Consider the following 23557-nt stretch of genomic DNA (forward strand, 5'->3'; position numbering starts at 1 on the left):
ATAGCTGGCAGCGAGCGTCTTTTCTACGGCTGAGTTTTCATAGTTGTGCTGGCTAGTTGGACACAAGCTAGGATCATTGGAGAGGGGGGAGCTTCGGTTGAGAGAAAATGCCTCTGTAAGATCCAGTGAGCAATCATGGAGGGCATTTTCTTAATTACTGATCGGCGGGAGAGGGCCCAGCCCATGGTGGGTGGAGCCACCCTTGGATAGGTGGTCCTGGGTTCTGTAAGAAAGCAGGTTGAGCAAGCCATGGGGAGCAAGCCAGTAAGCAGCACCCCTCCATGGCCTCTGCATCAGCTCCTGCCTCCGGGTTCCTGCCCTGTGTGAGTTCCTGTCCTGACTTCCTTCGGTGATGGACTGTGCTGTGGAAGTGTGAGCCAAATAAACCCTTTGCTCCCCAGCTTGCTTTTGGTCACGGAGTTCCATCACAGCAATAGTCACCTTGACTAAGACAGTAAATAGTCATGCAGCCGTGTGCTTTGTTGCGCTGTGGTAGTCAGTGAGGGGCTGCACCTACCTGTTTGTGTGACCACAGTCTTGTTTGCTTGCTTTTGAGACAGGGTTTTATGCAGCCCAGGCTGGTTTCAAACTCACTGTGCAGCCAAGGATGATCTTGAACTTCTGACGGGATTCCAGGCCTGCACCACCATTCCCGGTTTATTCGGTTCTGGGGATTGGACCCGGGGCTTCAGCGTGCTAGGCATGCAGTCTAGCAGCTGAGCCATATCCCCCACCCCAATGGTCTCTATAAGGAGAGAACAGTTTCTAGGCCTGGGTGAGCTAGTAGTGCTGATTTGATGCTGTGAGCCAGGGAGAAGGTAGCTTGGGCATCGGGGTTCTCTGTGGGACCCCGATGTGAGTCTCCTGGAGAGCTGTGAAAGACACCCGGAGCCTGCTGGTCATACACAGGAAGAGAACCAGGCGCTTCTGGTCTACCTGCTTCGAGCTGAGCCACGACCATGTGGGCAAAGCGGCTTCAGATGCTGGAGGGCATGGCGGCATGTCCCAGGGAGGAGCCTCTGAGCTTACTAGTTCATCCGGCTTTGGGTTTTCCCCAGAGTCCCAGGGCAAGGGGCTGAAGCGGAAGAGGAATGACAGGGAATGGGTATTGTGCCTGGGCAACAGGGACAGATGGTGTACCCTGAGTCTCGGGCATGGGGCTGAGACAGCCCACGTCATTGCAAGGAGGCCTGATACTGAGGCCAGGAGGCAGCACTATACCTGGTGCCTTGGGACATTGTCCAGAAAGAGGCCTAGGGTGACAAACAAAGGCAGGACTTTATGTCAAGGACAGGGTCGCCCAGTGGTTATCAGTGAGGAAGTAGTATATATCCCCACATAAGTTCGTCTAATGCGAGCCTTCCCAGCAAGCTGATCAATATTGCTAGTTCTGATGTGACGGTGAGGTGTCTGGATTGGGTCAGCCGAGGGGTGAATGAATGCTGCCTTAGGAGGCCCCTGGAGTTCCCATCGTCAGCGGCTCGGCAAGGGAAAGGTCACGTTCAGTTCTGGTGCAAAGGTCCCATTGTGAAAGCCTGAAGAATTCCAGTTCCTCCCAGCTCTCCCCCAGGTTTTTGGCAGCCTTTGTATGTAGCTTGAGTTTTCCTGCCTGGCCCACAGTCAGGAGAAATCTCTCTCACCTGCCAGTCCCACAGCCACTCAGACCCGACCAAGTAAACACAGAGACTTGTATTGCTTACAAACTGTATGGCCGTGGCAGACTTCTTGTTAACTGTTCTTGCAGCTTAAATTAATCCATTTCTATTAATCTATACCTTGCCACGTGGCTCGTGGCTTACCGGCATCTTCACATGCTGTTTGTCATCTTGGCAGCTGGCAGTGTCTCTCTGACTCAGCCTTCCACTTCCCAGCTTTATTCTCCTCCTTGTCCCGCCTACACTTCCTGCCTAGCCAATGGCCAATCAGTGATTTATTTATTGACCAATCAGCAACACACTTGACATACAGAACATCCCACAGCATTTGTAGTCGTGACTCTGGCTGGGGTCATGATACAGCCAAGGAGACAGTCAGGGGAGGCCACATCCTCAGGACCCTCATCAGTGTAAGATGAGGAAGAATGCTTAGGGGAACTGGGCCAGTCCTCTGTGTGTGTGTGTGTGTGTGTGTGTGTGTGTGTGTGTGTGTGTGTGTGTACAGCCATGTCCTAAGGCCTGTGCTATGTTTAGGTGCTGGATGTGGGCCTGAGCTCTGTGAGGACCAGAGATGAGTCAGTGTGGTTCTTGCCCTTGGGGCCTTCAGCACTAGAAGGCTGGGGCTGGCCAGAGACCCAGCCACAGGGGAAGACGTCGTGGTCTTCTCTGTCTGCCTCGCTTGTGATTGCTATTTTCTGTGTTCCACAGGGTGGAAGTTTCAGGACTAGCTGCAGTGTGGCTAGCTGTGTGCTAACAGGCAGGTCCATGAAGTAAAGTATGTAGCTCTGGAGTCAGGCTCTGCATTTCCATGGTCCCCTCATGAGCTTTCCTTAAAAATCATTATTATTATGTTATTCCTGGCTGGCTAGAGTCTTCAGAGAGGAGGGAGCCTCAATTCAGAAAAAGCCTCCATAAGGCTGGGTTGCAGGCAAGCCTATAGGGCATTTTCTTAATTAGTAATTGATGGCGGAGGGCCCAGCCCATGGTGGGTGGGTGGTGGCATCCCTGGGCTGGTGGTCCTAGGTTCTATAAGAAAGCAGACTGGGGCTGGAGAGATGGCTCAGAGGTTAAGAACACTGGCTGTTCTTCAGTAGGTCCTGAGTTCAATTCCCAGCAACCACATAATAGCTCACAGTCATCTGTAATGAGATCTGGTGCCCTCTCCTGGTGTGCAACCATACATGGAGGCAGAATGTTGTGTACATAATAAAGAAATAAATCTTAAAGAAAAAAAGAAAAGAAAGAAAGCAGACTGAGCAAGCCAGTAAGCAGCACCCCTTCATGGCCTGTGCATCAGCCTCCAGGTTCCTGTCCTGTGTGAGTTCCTGTCCTGACTTCCTTAGACAATGAACAATGATATGGAAGTGTGAGCCAAATAAACCCTTAACTCCTCAAGTTGCTTTTAGCCATGGTATTTCATCACAGCAGTAGTGACCCTAAGACAATAGTAACCCTCCTCCTTCCGTCTCCCCAATGCTGGATTACGGGTGTACACTCCCACACCCAGTTTATGTGGCGCTGTGGAGCTGACTCAGGGCTTCATGTGTGCTAGGCATACACTCTGCCAACTGAGCCCAGTCCCTAACTTTCCATTTCTGGGCCAGTTACTGGCTATCTGAGCTTCAATTTTCTTGTCTGTGAAGTGGGGTCACCCAGAGCACCTGGAACAACACCCGCACCGGCAGAAGCTTCCGGAAGCCCTGCTGCCTCCACCGTCAGCTTCCTGGCCTTCCCAGAGGGTAACTAGAGGCAGAAACCTTTCCCGAGAAGCCCAGGAGAAGCGGGATGGCAAGGTCTTGGAGGTTGGGTGAGGTCAAGGAGGGGGACCCTGACCCCTTCTGTTACCTGCTGACCTGTGACTGCAGCCATTGGGGCAGGATAGAAAGAGGGAAATTAAGGGATGTGTGCAGGGAAGGGAGCTCCTGGATGCGGTGTCTGGTTGAAACTGCTCACCAGTGAAGAGTCAGGAACTTCTTCACAATGAACAATGTTTGCTGTGACATTCTCTGGCATGGCAACAGTGTTCTTTCAGAGAGATACTGTCAAATACAGATGTTAAAATAGCCGGACAGTGGTGGCACATGCCTTTAATCCCAGTGTTGGAGAGGCAGAGACAGATGGATCTCTGAGGGTTTGAGGCCAGCCTGGTCTACAGAGCTAGTTCCAAGACAGCCAAGGCTACACCAAGAAACTCTGTCTCGAAAAACCAAACCAAACAAACAAACCCCAAAGTATGTTAAAATAGCAATGGACCACATTTAAGGTCTGAGCACATAGATTTTTTGAGATGTGAATTTGCAGTCTTCTGGGGCTTTTGCAAACAAGGTCATGACATTTTCTCTTTTGAGGCATGGTCTCATGTAGCCCAAGCTGGCCTTAAACCTGCTTTGTGGCTGAGGATGACCCGTGTCCTGGGATTGCAAGCATGTTCCCATTGTTGGGTCTGGGGTCTCTCAATAATGGGGGACAGACCACTAAAGTCTATTAAAAACTTTATTCCAGAAAAAAAAAAAACAAAGAAAAAAATAAAATAGAAAACATCACCGCAGGTACAAAAGCTTGTCAGCTAGCTGAGACCATAGAGTTGGATTTTAGGGCTGTGGCAGTTGGAAGGGGTTACGAGCCCCTTTTTATAGTAAGGGGGAAAGCATTAGGCACAGAGTGCATGCTAGGAATCACGTAGAAACAGCTATTAAAAGTTAACTTTGGTCCAGGCAGTTGTTGGCTATGAGGGGCAAAGGGGTTAAAAGTTAACTCCTGGCTATTGACAGAGGAGCTGGCTGTAAAGCAGAGAGTCATTGTTAGCAGTTAACCTTTAGATCTGATGACTGTCAGTTTCTATCTCTTAAGCTTACAATGTTCTATTTCTAGATTCCTGGACCCTTCACCATCATGCCCTGTATATAATACACGGTGCTGGAGATCACACCCGTGGCTTCATTTGTGGTAGGTGGATTATTTAATTTTCTTAGTGCTGTGACAGAAGCAAGGAAGGGCCTCTCTTGGTTTAAGTTCAAGGGGATACAGTCCATTTCGGCAGGAACAGGAAGCTGCTGCTTACACCACTTCTGCCAGGAAGCAGCAGGCGCCTGGCTATCAAATCTCACTGCCTGTCCCTGGTGACCCACTTCCTCCAGCAAAGCTCTGCCTCCTAAGGGTCGCACACCTTCCCAAAGGGTGGCACTGGCAGGGGACCACGTTTTCAGGAAAACATCCAAGGGAGTGTGTATGTGTGTGTGTGTGTGGTGTATAAGGACAGCCCACAATCACACCACCACATGAGGCTCTATCCCCCCAAACTGTAATCTCTGTTTACATGGAGTTCCAAGCAACTCCATGATAGCCTATGGGGTACAACCCTACTCAGTGGGTCTCAGGAGCACCCTACATCTCATCGAAATCCCTCAACAGCCCTTTGAGATGGAACTTCAGAGCCACCAACAGGGAGATTCCCTTACCTTGAGGGGCTTGGGCGAGCACTACCCTCTTGAGCATCTCTACTAACTCCCGCGCTCAAATCTTTGTTTAGCCGATAACCCCTTCCTAATAAACCCAGCTCCTCTTCCTACTGTCTCCTTCTGAAATTCTTTTCTGCTGCAGTCAAGAATCCCGGCTTCACTTGGGTGGAGGTCTCTGGAAAGAAAGAAAGAAAGAAAAAAAAACCCCAAAACCAAAAAAACCCAACTCCTGGAGCAATCCCAGACCCAGTGACTGAGGAGTAATGCACAACTTAATTAACTCACTTAACAGGCCCACCCCTGCCCTGGGAGTCTTGGCATAGTAATGCAAAAGTAACGGGCTGCTTGAGGGGAATGATTTACTTGTGGGAGGGAGAGTTTGGGGGCAGTCTCAGAACTTCCTTCTGGGCCCTCAGAAGAGAGGAAGAGAGAGAGAGAGAGACAGAGACAGAGACAGAGACAGAGACAGAGACAGAGAGACAGACAGAGAGACAGAGAGACAGAGAGACAGAGAGACAGAGAGAGAGAGAGGAGTTATTAACGGGGCTGGAGAGATGGCTCAGCCGTTAAGAGCACTTGTTGCACTTGGAGAGGACCCGGGTTTGATTTCCAGCATCAACATGGCGACTCAGAGCTTTCCATGACCCTTCTCTTCGTGCTGCTATTTTGGGTGGTACCGGGGATTTGTAACCCAAGCTCTCATTCACACCAGGCAGGCATTTTACCCCTAAGCTGTAGCCCCAACCACCTTCTTACTTTATGTTTTGGGACACGGTCTCACTGGGTTGCCCAGGCTGACCTTGAACCTTTTCTACAGCTCAATTACCCTTGAACGGGCAATTCTCCCTCCTCAACCTCCTGAGAGCTGGGATTACAGGTGTGTACCACCATACTTGGCCTAAAAGGTATTTAAAAAAAAAACAAAAACAGGCACCATAAATCAGAAAAACAAATACGCTGTAAGAGCATAGCCTGCCTTTTCTGACAGTAAGTGTGCTTGGGAAGCCAGTTTCAGAACGCATGAGAGGGCACGGGCTGCCATATATTCCTGTCTGCAGCTCTGCCCTCTGCAGTGCCATGGCCCTGATGTCCATTGCAGAGACGAGCCTCACCTGGCCCCAGACTTCAGCCAGCGGCGCCATGGCGTCACACGGGGACTCCTTGACTCCTCACCGAGAGGTGCTGGAAGCAGCTGTCTTTGTTTGGGCCCTGAGAGTGCTCTATGGCATGTGTAGGCCACAATTTCTTTGCCCACTCTCCCTCCATGTGGTGTTTCTATTTTTAGACTCATGAATAATCCTCTTAAAGGGAGCTGATGGCTCATCTTATTCTCAGGACCAGCTCTGGCTTACGGCAACTCAGCTTGTAGAGGGCAAAGGCACTGTAGCCGTCTTCTGTCTTTCTATCTATCTATCTATCATCTATCTATCTATCTATCTATCTATCTATCTATCTACCTACCTACCTACCTATCATCTATATATGTATCAATCTATCTATCATCTATCTATATCTTCATCTATCTATTATCTATCTATCTATCTATCTATCTATCTATCTATCTATCTATCTCTCCATTTATCTGTCCATCTATTTATCCATCTATCATGTCTATATCTATTTGTCTTTCTATCTATCTATCCATCCATCTACCATATATATCTCTACCTACCTATCATCTATAATGTATCAACCTATCATCTATATCTTTATCTATCTATCTATCTATCTATCTATCTATCTATCTATTTATCCATCTATCATGTATATATCTATTTCTCTCTCTCTCTCTCTCTCTCTCTCTCACACACACACACACACATACACACACACATACACACACACACACACATACACGCACACACACACATACACACACACACACACACACATACACACACACACACACACATACACACACACACACATACACACACACACACATACACACACACACACATACACACACACACACACACACACACACACACACACACACACACACACACACACACACATCTATCCTGAAGATGATGATGGGAGTCTTTAGCTTAGGCTGATTTCAAACTCTGTGTAACTAAGGATGGCCTTGAACTTCTGATCTTCCTGCCTCCACACTCAAGTGCTAGCACACTCACACCTGCTTTATGGGGTTTTGTGCGTGGTGGGTGAAGCGTGATCCTAATTAGTTTTACCAATAAAAACCTGGAGTCGGACATCACGGTGAAAGCTGAAAGATCAGAGAAGCAGAGCAGCAGCCACTTGAGACTTCTTACCTCTACGAATCCTCAGACCGAATGGGGGGGGTCGAGATCCTGTCTCCACCCACCTCATATTCCTGTCTCCATGTCCCTAGCACTGAGAGTAAAGGCGTGCACCACCACTGCTGGCTCTGTTTCTCTTTTAGATTGGTTCGATCTAGTGTAGTCCAGGGTGACCTTGAACTCCTGATCTTCCTGCTTCCTTCTTTTTCAGACAGGGTTTGCCCCTGTATAGCCCCAACTGCCCTTGAACTTGCTCCGTAGACCAAGTTGGCTTTGAACTCACAGAGATCCGACTGGCTCGGCCTCCCGAGTGCTGGGATTAAAGGCGTGCGCCACCATCGCCGGTTTCTGCCCCCTTGTTAAGGTTTGTGTTTGTGAAGGTTGTGAGCGGCCCTGGCTGGGACTTGAACTTGCATGCCCTCCGTCAGCCCACCGCAGCTCGCACTGCTCCCTGCTGCCGGCCTTCTAGAGGTTGAACAGATGGCAGGTGCATCTTTCCGGCCGTGGGTGCCCATCCACATCTTGTCTCATCTCCCAGGGGTGGAAGGTGAGGGGCAGCTGAGCCCTTGTCTTTCCTCCCTAGACCCCCAGTCCTTTCATCACAGAGGAACCCTCCTCTAACCTGCTTCAGGGCTCGGGAGGATGGGACAGATTAGAATACAATTGTAGTGGCCCGGGATCACTAATTTCATTTTCTGTGTCTGGAGTAATTGAGCCTCTTGAACTCATTATGTTAATTTAGATTCAAGTAACAAAAAGCCTGGCCTGTGACCCTGAGCTGTGTCCTAGGCAAAGTCTGGTCGCTTTCCAGGCTCAGTGTGGCTGTCTCCTCTTAAGCTTGAGATGGGTCAGTGCCCAGCCGGGACCAAAATGACGCTGCCTCTAACCTGGACCCCCAACCTGAAGGCTAGGAAAGCCTGCTCAACACCTTCACTTCCAACTATCCATCATGTGGGTGTCCTGCAGTCCCATGGAGAGGACTAGCCCAAGAGCTTGGCCATGAGACAACCTCTTCCTTGAATTAGTACATTCTATGACACTGGCCTCAAACTTAGCGTGTAGCTAGGAATGACCTTGAACTCCCGACTGTCATACCCCCTGAGCACTGGAACTGGAAGCGCAGGTGGAGGCCACAGGACAACTTGTGGGAGTCCCTTCTTTCCTTTCACATGTGGGTCCCAAAGATCCAACTGAAGTTGAAGTCATCAGACTTGGCAGCGAGGATCCGATCGTTACCCACTGGCTCTTGCTTTGGATTTTTGAGACAGAGTCTTACTATGGAGTCCGGGTTGGCCTAGAACTCATAGTTTTCCTGCCTCAGCCTCCACAGGGGTGGGCTTAAACCTGTATGCTCCTATTTCTGTCCTCCATACTGCTCCCACGCCCTGCGACGTGTGCTTGGGGCTCCCTCTGAGCCACTGCATTCAAGAAGTCTCCCCAACTGCGCTCTGACACATAGACCCATCTTCTCACTCCCCATTATTTGGATAAGTGAACGTCAACTTGCTGTGTGACCTTAGCCAAGGCTTGCCCCCTCTGTGGTCCCATTGGACTCACTGTTTCTATCCAATATCTAAAACACCTTCTGGGCTAACAGCACCTTTCTTCTTGATGTTGGGTGGGAGCAAAGACATTTCGAGCCAATCTCAGAGTCTCCAGGGCTCACCCAGGGCAGGTGCAGCAGATGCTCCCTGAACTCCACCAGGCTGGGGCTCAGCCCACAGGCTCTGGACTTAAAGCAAGCGGCCAAAGGCTCCTGGTGTGTGTGGACTCTGTTGAGTGGGGAAGAGGCTAATATTGATTTCTGCCTAGGCTCTGACTAAATTCCTCATCCATTCCATAGATTCAAAATCTTCTCCCGTGCCCACCCCAACCCCCGGGTCATTCCTACACTCACTGGAGAGGGTTCAGGGTTCTTCAAGCCTGCCTGCCAGCCCAGTACAGACTTTCTCCTTCCTTCCCTCCCTCCCTCCCTCCCTCCCTCCCTCCCTCCCTCCCTCTCTCCCTCTCTCTCTTCTTTCCTTCTTGCAAGCAAAGACATTTTCTTTTTTAAAAATGATCAATTAGCTCTGTGCATGTGCGTGAGTGTGTGCAGTACTATATGTGTGTATGTGCATATACATGTATGTGTGTAAGGTGTGTGTCCACGTGCTATGTCCATGCACTGAGGCCAGAAAAGGCTATTACATGTCCTGCTCTATCCCTTCCAGCCTTATTCCTTTGAGATAGGGTCTCTCAATGAACCTAGAGCTAGGCTGGCACCCAAAAAGCCCTGGGGATCCTCCTGTCTCTGTCCTCCACAATGCTGGGGGTCATTGGGGTGTGTGAGGCCGTGTTTGACATGGGCCCTGAGGTCTGAAGAACTCAGGCCATCATCTTACAGCGCAAGCCTCCTTAGCCACTGAGCCATTTGTCCAGCCTCACTTACCAGCTTAAAAAAGGAAGGAAGGAAGGAAGGAAGGAAGGAAGGAAGGAAGGAAGGAAGAAAGAAAGAAAGAAAGAAAGAAAGAAAGAAAGAAAGAAAGAAAGAAAGAAAGAAAGAAAGAAAGAAGGAAAGATTGATTTACTTATTTTTATTTTACATGTCGGGTACTTTGCTTGTATCTATGTCTAGGCACCACACATGCATGCATTACCTGGAGAGGCCAGAAGAGGTCGCTGAATGCCCTGGAACTTGAGATAGAGACAGTTGTGCACACTGTGTGGGTGCTAGGAATCAAGCCTAGATCCTCTGGAAGAGCGGTCAGTGCTCTCAGCTGCTGAGCCAGCCTCTTTTCGAACTTTTTTTTTTTTTTTTAAGAGTTCTGGGGCTCAAACTCTGGTCCTGGTGTTTGCAAATGTTCCTTCACTGTCCACAGCCTTCATTGTCTGCAGCCTGCAGATGATGGGGTGTACCCAGTGGTTTAGCAGGGAAGCTGCCCTCTTAGCATGGCTAGAAGTTCCTACTCTCCTGACTAGGAAAATGCAGCATATAAGTTGCACCATTAGACAGGCAAGGAGCATCTTCAGAGAGACTTGGATTTCAGTCGGGCTCAGCCTGAACCTGATTGTGCCATAATGCTTTACCCAGGGTACCCCCCCCCCCCCCCCGCCGCCACTGGACTCTGTCCACCATCAGCTCACGACTGGGGTATTCAAGACAGTGGCCTGTGGGGAGGGGACTCCAGGATGTTGCCACCCCACGCATGTCCCATGAGACAGTGCTGGTCTCTGCCTGGCTGCCTGTTCCAAGAATAGTTTCTGCTAATGAAGGGAGGGTTGGGGTCTGGCTGGAGTGGGGTGCTGGGCCCCCTTCTCCTGTGAGCAGGCTGGCTCCTAAGCTCATCAGCTAAGCAGGTAATTATGTGTGTGCTTTGTTCACAGCACAAAGGGGCTCTCAGAGAACTTCCGAGAGGCGCCGCTTCCTGGCTGATTTGATTTTTTTTTTCAGAGCCGGAGTGTGAAAGTCAAGCTGAACCTGCCTAATTGTGCCTGTGAAGGCAATTCAGAGAGGCTGCTCTTGGAAGAGAATCAGGACAATTAGCTCTGGGCTGAGCGGAGAAGGGATCGGAGAGCTCACCATGGAGAATGTCAGCCTGTCCCTGGGGGAAGCAAAGGGCAGTGACGGGGGGGGGGGGGGCATCTCCTTTGGGGGCTGGATGAGCACCCACATCTGCGCTGAGGGCACCCAGCCAGGTGTGGGTGGTGGGGATATGGACTTGGGAGCCAAGGCTAGTCGGGAGAAAGAGAGCAGGGTGGGCTGCCAGTGGTCTTGGGCCATTCAACACACCCCTGGAGCCTCAGTTTCCCCGAAACCCCCAAATGAGCAACACACACACACACATACACACTCACACACACCCCAAAAAAACAGACCAGATGGAGTGCATTTATTCCAGGCAGTGGCAGGCACAAGGCCATGGCAGATGGTGCCAGGAAAGCGTGCTGCGAACAACCCACAGCCAGCTGTAAACCCGGCCCCGCTGTGCCCCGTGGCCTGGCTGTGCAAGCCAACTGCTCTTCTCCTTACTTCCCCCAGCCTGCGTGGATGAGGCGGGGTGGGGGGACTGTTTCTATTTCCTGTGACTCTTGGGGCCTCTTCTTAGCTCGCGGGGAGGTGAGTCCGAAGCCTCTGGACCAATTTCCTTCCCTGACCCATTCAGTCCCATTGGCACCAAGGGAGGTGACGGATGTTCCTACTTCATCAGGAAACTAGGTCTACTGCAAGTTCAACCCTCGCTCATCCAAGTGCTTGCTTGTGTGTGCGTGTGTGTGTATGAGCACACACATGCCGTGGCACGTATGTGTAGATCAGAGGGCGACCTCAGGTATTGGTCCTTACCTGCTCCCTTGAAACAGTCTCTTTGTTTTGTTTTCTGTCACATACACCAGGGACTCTCCTCCCGTCTCCTTGTAGGAACACTGAGATAGATGACAGATGCTCACACGACTGGGTCCGGCTTTCCTGTGGGGTCTGGAGACTCGAACTCGGGTCCTCACGGTAGCACAGCCACGCCCTTTTACCCACTGAGCCATATTCCTAGCCCTGTGTGTATTTTAGACTTATTTATGTGTGCGGATATTTTGCCTGTATGTGTGTCTATGTGGCATTCCCAGTTCCCACGGAGGCCAGGGGGTATCAGATCCCCTAGAACTGGAGTTACTGACAGTTGTGAGCGGCCATGTGGGTGCTGGGAATCAAACCCCAGGCCTCTGGAAGAGCAGCCAGTGATCTTAACCACTGAACCATCTCTCCAGCCCACTGTGTGTCTATTGCAGATAGAAGTTTCTAGAGAGTAAGACTACCTGCTTTAAATGAAGACCGGAGTATATATCTACAACTGGATTTATTCATTTTATTTTTAAAATTATTTATTTATTTGAGATTATAATATGCCCGGGAGAAACAGTCTTCCCCCAGGGAAGAACACGGACAGCAATGGGTTATACAATACTAAACGGTCAGCCCTGAAAGCATACACACAGGTAACATTATAGTCTGAGAAGCTTGTACCTTTGGACATTTTATTCATCTTAAAGGGAAGCGGCTGTTAGAACAAGCCTATGGACTAGGACACCTGTGTCTGAGACACGGGGTGTGTCAATCTCTTTGACCCTCAGTCCGGGTTAATAGTAGAGACGTTGACTTCCTAGTTGTGTTTGGAGAGTTAAACTCCACATATTTAGAGGACTCAGGAAAAGGCCCGGCATTTGGCAATGCTCAGTGAGTTTTGACGTTACCACCATGGCTGCTGTCACCATCACTACATGTTAACGGCTCCGGGCTCCCACTGTAAAACCCAGATGAGCTGGCACAGGACATGGGATGAACCCTTCCGTGTGGCCGGAAGAAGAACATCGGGGCTCCAGTTCAGCTCGTCAGAGCCCCCCAGCAAGGGGCAGGCTGATGCTTTTCAGATTGGTCGTGTTAGAGCCACGTCAGCTAAATAGCTGGAGGCTTTTGTTTGCTAGGGTTTCATGTAGGCCAGGCTTTCCTCAAATTCACTGTTCAACCACGCTTGCCCTTAAATTTCTGGTCCGCTGCCTCTGAAGTCCTGAGTGCTGAGATTACTGGTCGTGTGCCACCATGCCCAGTTAATGTGGTCCTGGGAATTAAATTAAGGGCTTTGTGCACGCTCAGCAAACACTACCAACGGACCCACGCCCCAACCCGCTGGTTAAGTAGTTTATTTTTATTTTTTGAATATTTTTATTTATTTTTTTTGACAATGTGCTGGCTAGTTTTATGTCAACTTGACATAAGCTAGAGTTATCTGAAAAGGAGGAAATCTCAGTTGAGAAACTGTTTCCATAACATCCAGCTATAGGGCATTTTCTTAATTAGCAAATTAGTGACTGATTGTGGGTAGTGCCATCCCTGGCCTAGTGGTCCTGGGTTCTATAAAAAAGCAGGCTGAAGCCAGGCGGTGGTGGTGCACACCTTTAATCCCAGCACTCAGGAGAAAGAGGCAGGCGGAACTCTTTGAGTTCAAGGCCAGCCTGGTCTACAGAGCAAGTTCCAGGACAGCCAAGGCTATGCAAAGAAACCTTACTTCAAAAAACAAAAACAACAAAACAAAACAACCCCAAAAACAAAAACAACCCAAGCCAGTAAGCAGCACCCCTCCATGGCTTCTGCGTCAGTTCCTGCCTCCAGGTTCCCACCCTCACTGCTTTTGGTGATGAACAGCTGTATGGAACTGTGAGCGAACGACACCCTTTCCTCCCCAAGGTGCATAGTCACCCTAACTAAGACGAGCTGGTGCCAGGACTGTAGGGTATTGCTGTGACAGACCCGACCATGTTGTTTTCAGGAGGATTGTGGAAGGACTTTGAAACTTTAGGCTGGAAAAGCTCCTGAGTATTCAAACCTTAGTAAGCTGTTCTGTAGGAGTTTGGGAGATAGGAATGTTGGGAGCAGTATAGACCATGGAGGCCTGGCTTGTGAAGTTCCAGAGGGAAGTTTGAGAGTCACTTAAAGACTATCGGGGCCATTTGCTATTTTGAGCTGAGATTCTGTGGTTCTGGTCAGCTGGGGCTGAAGAATCAGCTGTGATTATGAAGAGACCAGCACCGCTGAAGTGAAACCTTTGTGTTGCTGGGACAATTGATGTCGGTTGGCTGGAGCTTAGAAATTATTGGCGATTAAGAAGAGGCCAGCCTCACTGAGGTGAACTGGGAAGTGTTTCCTCAGAGTCAGCACACAGAAGCTGTGTTCTGGAGGTAGCCAAGGTTGTACTGGCCGCTGAACTTGGTACTGTTAAGAGTCACCCCGGTGGTGCTGGTTTTGAAGACATGAAGGGGTCATGGTGAAGAGCTGAGGCTTGGCACTGTGCAAGGCCAGGAGAGGCCATTGGTGAAAGTGCAGCCTGGGGACCCTGGAATTTGGAGATGCTAGGACCATGAGATGACCACCAAGAACAGCAGCAGGGGTTGGAGTGGAGCCAGCTGGAGCCTGAGGACAAGCTGTGTGTGCTGCAGAGGGCGGAGCTGGAGAAGTGACCCCAGTCCTTTGGAGGAGCCCAGAAGATCATGAATGAGTCTCAGATAATTGGACTGAGTTATTTACACTGTTGGAGTTTGGTTTTACTTTGTTCAGATTGTGACGGTGCCCTGGTGTTTCCCTCTTGAAGTAAGAAGGCATTTAAGTTTTGATTTTTATAGGAGCCCACAGTCGAGAGACTTTGAATGTTAAAAGATTTTTGGATTTTAAAGAGACTGAATTTTTAAGTATTTGAATTTTTAAAGACTGGAACTTTTAAAACTTGGAATGTTTATACTATAATGTTGATATTAATGTGTGACCTTAGGAAAGAACAAGAAAGGAAAGGTTGTGGCTTAATGTCTTGTGTGTCAAGTTGACAAGGGGTCAGTTGTCCTAGCTAATTTTTTGCCAGTTTGACACAAGCTAGAGTCACCTGAAAGGAAGGAACTTCAGCTGAGAAAATGCCTCCATAAGATCCAGCTGTAGGGCATTTTCTTAATTAGTAATTGATGGGTGAGGCCCAGCCCATTGTGGGTAGGGCTACCCCTGGGCTGGTGGTCCTGGGTTCTATTAGAAAGCAGGCTGAAGCCTGGTGTGGTGGCACATGCCTTTAATCTCAGCATTTGGGAGGCAGAGGCCAGCCTGCTCTACAAAGCAAGTTCCAGGATAGCTAGGGCTACACAGAGAAACCCTGTCTTGGAAAATCCAAAATAATTAAATAAATAAATAAAAAGGAAGAGGAAAAAAAGAAAGAAAGCAGACTGAGCAAGCCAGTAAGCAGTACCCCTCCACAGTCTCTGCATCAGCTCCTGCCTCCAGGTTCCTGCCTGTTTGAGTTCCTGTCCTGACTTCCTTCAGTGATGAACAGTGATGGGGAACTGTGAGTGGAATAAATCCTTTCCTCCCCAACTCCTGCCCACTGCATAGAGAAGCTTCTCTGGCCTAAGGCTGAGAACAGTGATAGTCGATGAGTTTAAACACAAATATTTAGAAGGCAATTTGACAGTTAGCAAAGCAGCAATAGTATGTATGTTACGTCTAGGGTTGATGTCTTTTCTCCCCTGGGGACCTGCACCTTGGGAGCCCTCCCTCTAGGGAGGAAGTCTCCAGGTCAGTTCCAGCTTGATTTCTCCGGGTTCTGCCACCAAGGTGTGCTGTGTCTTCAGGGTCTTACCATCTAGTTCTGGTGGGCAACCCAGAGCAGTGAGTGGCAAGGGCCCGTGCTGTTTTGGGGACCTCTGAGGCTACCTCATGGGAAGGCAGCCCACACTTGGCACTGAATATTTTGTTTAACGACCCATGTCTTCTGGGGAGAACATTGTCCACCCATGCAAAGTACCTGTGTTCAAACTTTTTTTTTAAAATTATATTTTCAAAATGAGCTTACCAAGTAGTGGGTTTCCCTAAGAGTTCTTCGCATATACTTAATTCTGATTAACCCACCCCGCCTCCTCCTCTTCCCCAGTTCAGTAGTTTAGATAGAGATCTGTGGATGAAGAAGAAACCCCAAGGCTGCTTAGAAACATAGGGTGTGGGCTGCTGTGAGTGTGGCCAGAAAACCAAAGCCTGGAGACAAACTCTCCTAGTTGAATTTTCTGTTGCTTTGATAAAATCACTGAACAAACGCAGTCTGGGGAGGAAAGGGTTTATTTTATCTTACGCGCTACAGTGATAAAATCACTGAACAAACGCAGTCTGGGGAGGAAAGGGTTTATTTTATCTTACGCGCTACAGTCCATTATCATCGGAAAGTCAGGACGTAAACCTCAAGGCAGGAACCGTGAAGGAAAGAGATCTGCTGGCATGCTCCCTGTGGTTTGCTCAGCTTATGTTCTTTATACAGCCCAGGACCACCTGCCTAGGGGTGGGTGGAGCCCTTCTACATCAACCATTAAAAATGCCCCACAGACCCGCCCGGAGGCCAGGCCAATGGAGACAGTTCCTCAGCTGAGGTTGCCTCTTTCCAAGCGATTTTAGTTTGTGTCAAAATGACACACACACGCACGCACGCACGCACGCACGCACGCACATGCCCTTTCCGCATCTGAGGAGACAGGGCTCCAGGGAGGCCCCCAAGTACAAGTTCCCCGCCCCTTGCCAGCCACTCCTGGGTCCAGCCGTCCACTCCTCTGTCCACTCCTGGGTTCAGCCGTCCACTCCTCTGTCCACTCCTGTGTCCAGCCATCCACTCCTGTGTCCAGCCAGCCACTCCTGGGTCCAGCCATCCACTGGAATGTGAAGCCAAGGTTCAGCTTTTTCAGCCAGGCACACAGGACCAGGCTGTCTGTCACCCAATGGCAAGAGGGAGGAAGCCTCCTCAGGGTGCTTTACAGTGGGATCTCATGGCTCCCCAAACAGGCTACAAGTTCTACCCACGTGGGACCAGTCCCTGTCTATTCCCCTAAGCACCTTAACCGCAGCATTTGCTGAGCTGTAGCGCTCCAGCAAAGACATCCCCTGTCGCAGAATGCTCTCACTGAAGCCTGTGTGGTGGAATTTCCATAATGTATGAGGCAGAGGGGTCAACAGTTCCACATGGGGGCTTATGTAGACCTGTGTGGGAGCCCACAAAGGCTTCCTAGTGAGAGCTGAGCTTGCTTCATACAGCAGGGCTGCATGAGGGGATGGCTGGACCACGTGCATGGTCACCAGGTGCCTGCGATGGTCTACACTTGGCTGTGCTTGGGGGAGGTCTTTTGCTCCACCCCCTTGGCATTCCTTTGAAAGACCTTTAGTAGAGACAGAAGGGATTGGTGGGTTTTGACCTAGGCCCTCCTGAGGCTATCCTGCGTTCTATCTGTCTCTCTCCTCTATATTTCTATCTACATGTTCCTCATTTCTCCCTGCTCCAGAGTACCCTGGGGGGAAAAGGAGGGAGTTGGTCTCCCTCAGACCTGGACCTGTGACTAATTGTTCAAGCCTGAGGCCTTTTAGGGGGAGGGGCAAATCAAAGTAATCGAGGGTAGGTATGTTTGAGGGGCCATGATTAACTCAAGACCAGCTGTCTCTCGGGCTCCTTCCCATCACCCAGGCTCAACACAGAGGAGAGAACTAAACCTGTGCAAAATAATGCATCATGCTAAATGTCCTGGGTCCACAGGTGTTCAGCTGGATGCTGGAGCGACTGGGGACCACTCTTCTCCAGAGAGACCAGAGGTTGCCTCCAAACCCTCAAGAGCAGTTCTGGAAAAGGTGAGCCTGGTTCACTGGCTGAGCTCTGGGATTTGAAAGTGGTGTTGCTTCTCACGCCCTCCGAGCCCACTGTGTGTTAGAACTTGGTGCAATTTCTCAGGCCATCTCTCTGTGCAGTGGGGCAAGAGTGGGGAGCTGCTTTGCACCCCAGGAAGGGAAGCCCTTACTGGAAACCCACTCCGAGGGAGGCAGAGGGTGGCAGAGGGAGGGATTTGGGGCAGGCTGAGCAACCTGGGGGTAAGGTTGAGTGGGAGTTTTTCAGTCACAGCTGGTGTTCAAAGAGGCTCTGGAAGGTTCTTTTGCCCTGTGTGCGGCAGGAGTGGCTGGAGCAGATGGAGCTCTCTGTGGCTGCAGCCTCCCCCTCCTCGCTGCCCACCTTCAAAAAGCTCATGGTTCCGTCTTAATGCCTTTTCAATAAAGCCTTGGAGACAACAAGCCGCGTTTCCTGAGCTGAGCTGAACGGTTATTTTACACTTCATCTAATTGATTAAAATGACTCTTCTGAATTAACTGGGCTTTCCAGAGCTGAGCAGGAGAGTGAAATCCAGAGACCAAACTGGCGGCCGGCCTGAGCAGTGGCTTTTGTGAGGGGTGGTCCCTCTAGACCCTGCCGTGCGCAATGCTGTTCCCTACCTCCCACCCCTAGTATCCTGACTCGGGCAATGCTAACCCCTAGCCAGCATTGGTACCCTCCTACAAAAGCTAAGGGCATCTTTGTAGGGGTCTTGCCTCTTAGAAATGGGGGACCAGGGATGGTAGAACTGCTGGCCACTCCCTGCATGCCTCAAGCCTGTCGGCACGCATCTGTTGTACAGTGGCCTTGAGTCTCACACACCACAGGACAATCGCCAAGACTCCATTTGATAGTAACGACACTGAGGCCTGCTGATGGCATGTCCAGGAGGGGTGGGGCCAACCTGTTGGTAAGAAGCCGATGTCCTGTTCATGCTCACACTCCTGCCCTGCTGACACTGTCATGGAAACACTTCTATGCTGTCACTCACTTCCTGACCCTGAGACTCACAGCGTCATTGCAATTGGGTATCAGGACTCCACACGGGAGACCTTGTCCAGAATGACACCTGACTCAGCAGGTCTCATCGGCTTGCTGGAGGTGATGTCTATATGACATGACATGAGCTGTCTTATACCCACATGTGAAATCTGTTGATCTGTCATGATGCGCATAGTGGCATATGCCTGGAATCCCAGCATTTGGGGGATGGAATCAGACAAAGATCCAAGGACAAAGTCAGTTATATAGCAAGTTCTAGGCTGGCCTGGGCTACACAATCTCCCCAAGTCCCCCCAAAAGAGATCTGTCACAAGCAAGAAGGTAGATACACATAAGTAGTATATCAAAAGTTATATTTTATCATGCTGACGGTCATCACCCAAAGTTCACACTCCAAGTTCCTAACTCTGGTCCTAAGCCTAGCTCCCAGGCTGCTCATCTGTGTGATGTATCTTAGCTGAAGGTCAGGATCCCGGGGGAGACTCTCCAGCTGCAGGGCAGGTCAAGATGGCGTCTCTCCAGATGTGAAGAGCAGAGCATTGCTCTTGGTCTCTGTTTATGTTCTGTCCAGTGGGTCTCATGGGATCTAGTCATGTGCCTGGTTGTCGTAAGTGATGTCACTGGGATCTGGTTATCAGGTGCAGCCTTGGGTGTAGTGGGGTTCCTGGCTAAGCTATTTTTCCATGTCTCAAAGGAATATTTTACTATGCTTATTGCAAGATCTGTCACAGTCTTTCTGGAGACATGACCCACATATCACTTCTTCTGTCTCTTCAGGCCACCTACTTCTACGGTTCTCTTTTTTATAGTGTGGTTTTATAGCATTCATATTACTGTGTCATTTTGATCATCACTCTCATCTTCAATTCCTCTCCCTCCTCCTCTCCCTCCTCCTCTCCCTCTCCCTCCTCCTCAGAGACAAGGTCTCACTCTGTAGCCCTGGCTGGCCTTCAACTCGCAGAGATCGGCCTGCCTCTGCTTCCTGAGCACAGATAGACTGTCACCTTGCCTCAGGTTTCCCTGGGTCAGGCCCCACCATAAGTGCTTAAAGGGCTGAACAATTAATGAATGAGGGGAAGAGGGAAAAGCCAAGCGTCGGAAGCAGGTGATGACTTCAGTGGAATGTGGAAACAGGCTGACGAGGGACATCTGTATGGTCTTGCCGCCAAGGTCTCCCTTGCCATGATCACAGGTGGAGCTGTGAACCCGTTTGTGGGCCTGCAGGCTACAGGGGGCTGGCTGATGGACACCTCCCCCCAACCAAGCCCTTGACCATGATCATGGCTGCCTGGAGCTTTCCACACTAGAAAGGGTGTGGAACCAAGCTAGAAGGCAGGTGGCATGCTGTCTGGTGCCTTTGTCAGTGTGGGGATGAGGTGCAGCCATAGCGTCTTCACCGTTCTGTAAACTGAGCCTGCTCACGGTCCCCAGCCAGGTGCCCAGGATAATGAAAACCCTTTGCCTTGATGCGCTATACCTGCACCAGGTGTGAGTGGAGCGGGGACATCGGAGCCAGTGTCAGCAGCCTGGCTGGCGGTGTCTCAGGCTGTGGTTTCCTCCTGGTGAATATTGATGACCCGCCTCTCCCGATTCTTCAAAGATTCTTCAAATGGAAGCTGACGGTGGCTCCTCTGATTTCCCTTCCCACACAAGGCCAGGCGGCTGGCTGCCTCCGAGCATTTAATAACCCCTTAGGCCAAATGTCTGCTTGCCCCACGGGAGTTGTCTCCAGGGCTTTCTTGCAGACAGTTCTCATAGCAACCTTGTAGGGAGGAAGGATTTTTCCTCTTCCCACTTGGGTTCAGTTTGGGGGGCCTGGAAATCCGAGAACAGACAGAAGGACTGGAGAAACCAGGGTGTGTTCGTATGCCAACTGAGAGGCTTGGGAAAGAACAAGAGACGGGCTTAGATGTGTGACTTAGGAAAAGGGCCTTATTTGAAGAACAAATGAACAAAATTTTAGAGGAAAAATAACAGAAGATAAGACATCAGGGATTGTACTGCTGATCCAGAGCCCCTCCCAACGCCCCCCCCCATCTCTTTCCAACTCCTTTGTTTTAGCCTCTCTTCATATCTGAATGGTCCAGGAGCTTTCGCAAGAACCCTGTGGAAGCCAGGTATGGTGGCTCCTACCTGTCAGCCTAATAGCAGGGAGGCTAAGGCAGGAGGATTACCATAAGTTCAAGGTCAGCCTGGGCAATATAGTGAGTTCTAAGCCAGCCTGTGATGTGGAGTAAGACCTTGTCTCAAAACCAAACAGTAACCAAATGGTGACGCCTATGGAGTCACTCAGTCAGTCACGCACTGGAGCCGCCATATCTGATGAACTGACCTTCCCTGATCCGGTCCTCCTCCTCCTCCAGGTCCCCAGAGGACATCTGATCTCACCTGCCTGCCTTCAGCAAGAGTCCTGTTAAGTCATTTTAGCCAGACCCCCTCAACTCTGATGTTTCTCTTAGACTGCCATCGCTGTCTGCTTGGCTATAAACCCCCACTTTTCTGTTTCAGTTGTCTGTGTGTGTAGGTAGGTGTGGGTGTCCTTGGAGGCCAGAGAGGGTGTCGATTCCTGTGGAGCTGGAATGATGAGTAGTTGTGAGCCACTTCCTACATGGGTGCTGGGACCTGCACTCAGATCCTCCGTAATCCTTATTAGCTCTTATTCACTGAGGCATCTCTGTAGTCCCTCTTTTCTTATTTTTATTTATTTATTTATTTGTTTTTGGTTTTTCAAGGCAGGGTTTCTCTGTGCAGTTTTGGTGCCTGTCCTGGATCTCACTCTGTAGACCAGGCTGGCCTCGAACTCACAGAGATCCTCCTGCTTCTGCCTCCCGAGTGCTGGGATTAAAGGTGTGCGCCACCACCTGGCCCACAGGATGCATTTAACAACAACAACAATAGGGATCTTGGCACTAACTCTGGGTCTGAACATCTCCTCACCCTGAGCCTCCAGCTTCCCTACAAGCTGACCCTGGCCACCACTGTTCTTCCTTCTAGTCCACTTCTCCCTTCTCTCCTCTTTTCCCACCGTCCATCCGTCCTTTTCACCCTGCATCTGTAATTCTTCCAGCCAGCCTTTCCTCGGTATCCAAACACACAGCTGTGCCGCTACAAGCACTCGACAATGGCCCCATTGTATTTGTTATTTGACCAACAGCTGCTCGAGTCTCTTGGTACGTCCCCAGCGTCGTTCAGGCTGCTACGGACACGGCAGGAACCAGGACCACAATGTACTAAATGTGGGGCCCAGAACTGCTCTGGAGAAGGGACTGTCCCCAGAGATCTGCAGTGGCAGCTCTAGGGGACTTGAGGTGTTCTGGGTGCCCCTTAACATTAGGCAGTGGCAGAGAAAGCCCCTCCCCAAGCTGCGCCCTGTGACTGGCAGAGCCAGCAGTGAGAGGTCCAAGTCCAGCTGCCGTCCAGGGCTGGTCAGGGCTGCTGTGTGGTTTTGTCATTTGGGACCAGAACTTGGACCATAGGCGTCAGATGGGACTCCTTCTCTAGGGTTCCTTCAGGTCCCGAGGGGCTTCTGTCCTCCAGACAGCCACAACTGCCTCATCCTCTTCCGTCTCACAAAAGTCCAGAGTGGGACTGAGTGTCTCTCCAAGCTTGGCATCGAACAACCATAGGGACATCCAGGAATGCAGGGACCTGGAGGGGATCCAGGGAGGGGACTTTGTGCCACGTCACACCAGCAAGTTTCAGAGGAGAGGCAGGTCCCACTAGCCTTCCAGTGTCTTCCGCTGGTGGCAGCGGGGGTTGGGGGTGTAGGGTGGTGCCGTGGCTGGTCTCTAGCCTCTCCTGTCTAGTTACCAGACTTCCCATTACCGTCCCTGCAGTGAAAATCAGAACCGGTCTCACGCAGATCTGCTGCTGACTCCTGCTCGGGTCTCCTGGCTTGAGGGCTCAGAACCCAGCTCTACAGACCGGGGGGCCCTACCTGATGCCTGTCCCGGGTGCCAAACCACACAGCAGGCTTGCCCAGCTTTGGATCTGGGTCTGGAACGCTAGCCTCCGGTTCTGCCAGTCACTGGGAAAAGCTTCGTCGGTGAAGGGGGGAGGGGCTTTCTCTGCCTTTCCCTGGTGTTAAGGGGCACCCAGAACACCCCAAGTCCCCTGGCGGCGGGGGGGTGGGGGGTGGGGGGTGGGGCAGCAGTGGGGGGGTGGTTCTTGTACTTTTTAGGCCTTGCCGCCTTCCAGGAGGGCCCAGCTGCTGTTTTCCCAATTAGAGCGTTCATTTCCCCCTTGCCTGGAACCTGGAGTTTGTTTCCGAGGCTGAGCAGGTGGCTGGAGACTGAGAACGTAAACAGATCATGATTTGGGAATTGACTTGCTTATCGTGGAAGTAAACGGTCGTCCTCCTGAGAAGGGTTTGCTCAGCCAGGTCGCTGAGTAATCCTTGTATTAGCTTCAATCCTGCCTTGTGAAAATCTGCGGCCCTTAGTGGGGAGGGGGATATGAGAGAGACCCCTGGGGTCGGAGGGAGCCTTGGGACAGGGTGGGGGGAGTGAAGTCATCCATGCTTGCTGGGAGTGGGGGAGAGAGAGCGAGGGAGGGAGAGAGGGAGAGAGGGAGGGAGGGAGGATGAAGGATGAACAGAGAACGGTGCCAAGGAGACATCTGGGCAGCTGATCAGCTCAGCCACCCTTGGTGACCGAAGTCATCCGGTCTGTGACAGGTCAGACAGACCCTGCTGGGAGGCAACTGCTTCCCAATCTGACTTGCCAGTGCGTACTGGGGACGGGAGGGAGGCTCCATGGGGACAGAGCTCTTTGAAAGGCCCGCAGGACAGGTGCCTGGTTGGAAACCAGATGCTGAAAGGAGCCGCATCTGTTTCTAAACCAGGCGTAAGCCAAAGAGGTGCCCGTCACAAACAAAGCCCGAGGGGAGTTAGGGCTCGTGTTGGACAGCGGGGGTGGGGTGATGGGTGGGGTGGGTTCAGGACCAAGGCTCCTCTGAGCTGTAGGCCCAGCCTTATGGAGGACAGAGGCCGTGCATACAGAACCTCATGA

At 50.8% G+C, this 23557-nt stretch overlaps 1 protein-coding gene across 1 annotated transcript in view; it reads left to right on the forward strand.

The window, feature by feature from the left end:
* Rrm2 (ribonucleotide reductase regulatory subunit M2) overlaps positions 1–4601 on the forward strand; it is a 48925-nt gene extending 44324 nt beyond the window's left edge. Inside the window, exon 13 of the transcript XR_008220117.1 lies at positions 4527–4601. The gene's annotated coding sequence lies outside the window, so the exon portion shown is untranslated. The remainder of the gene's footprint in view (positions 1–4526) is intronic.
* The last annotated feature ends 18956 nt before the right edge of the window (positions 4602–23557 follow it).

This window comes from Peromyscus californicus, unplaced genomic scaffold (genome assembly GCF_007827085.1).
Source record: "Peromyscus californicus insignis strain IS unplaced genomic scaffold, ASM782708v3 Scaffold_1__1_contigs__length_55948999, whole genome shotgun sequence".
In the NCBI taxonomy this organism is placed as follows: Eukaryota; Metazoa; Chordata; class Mammalia; order Rodentia; family Cricetidae; genus Peromyscus; species Peromyscus californicus.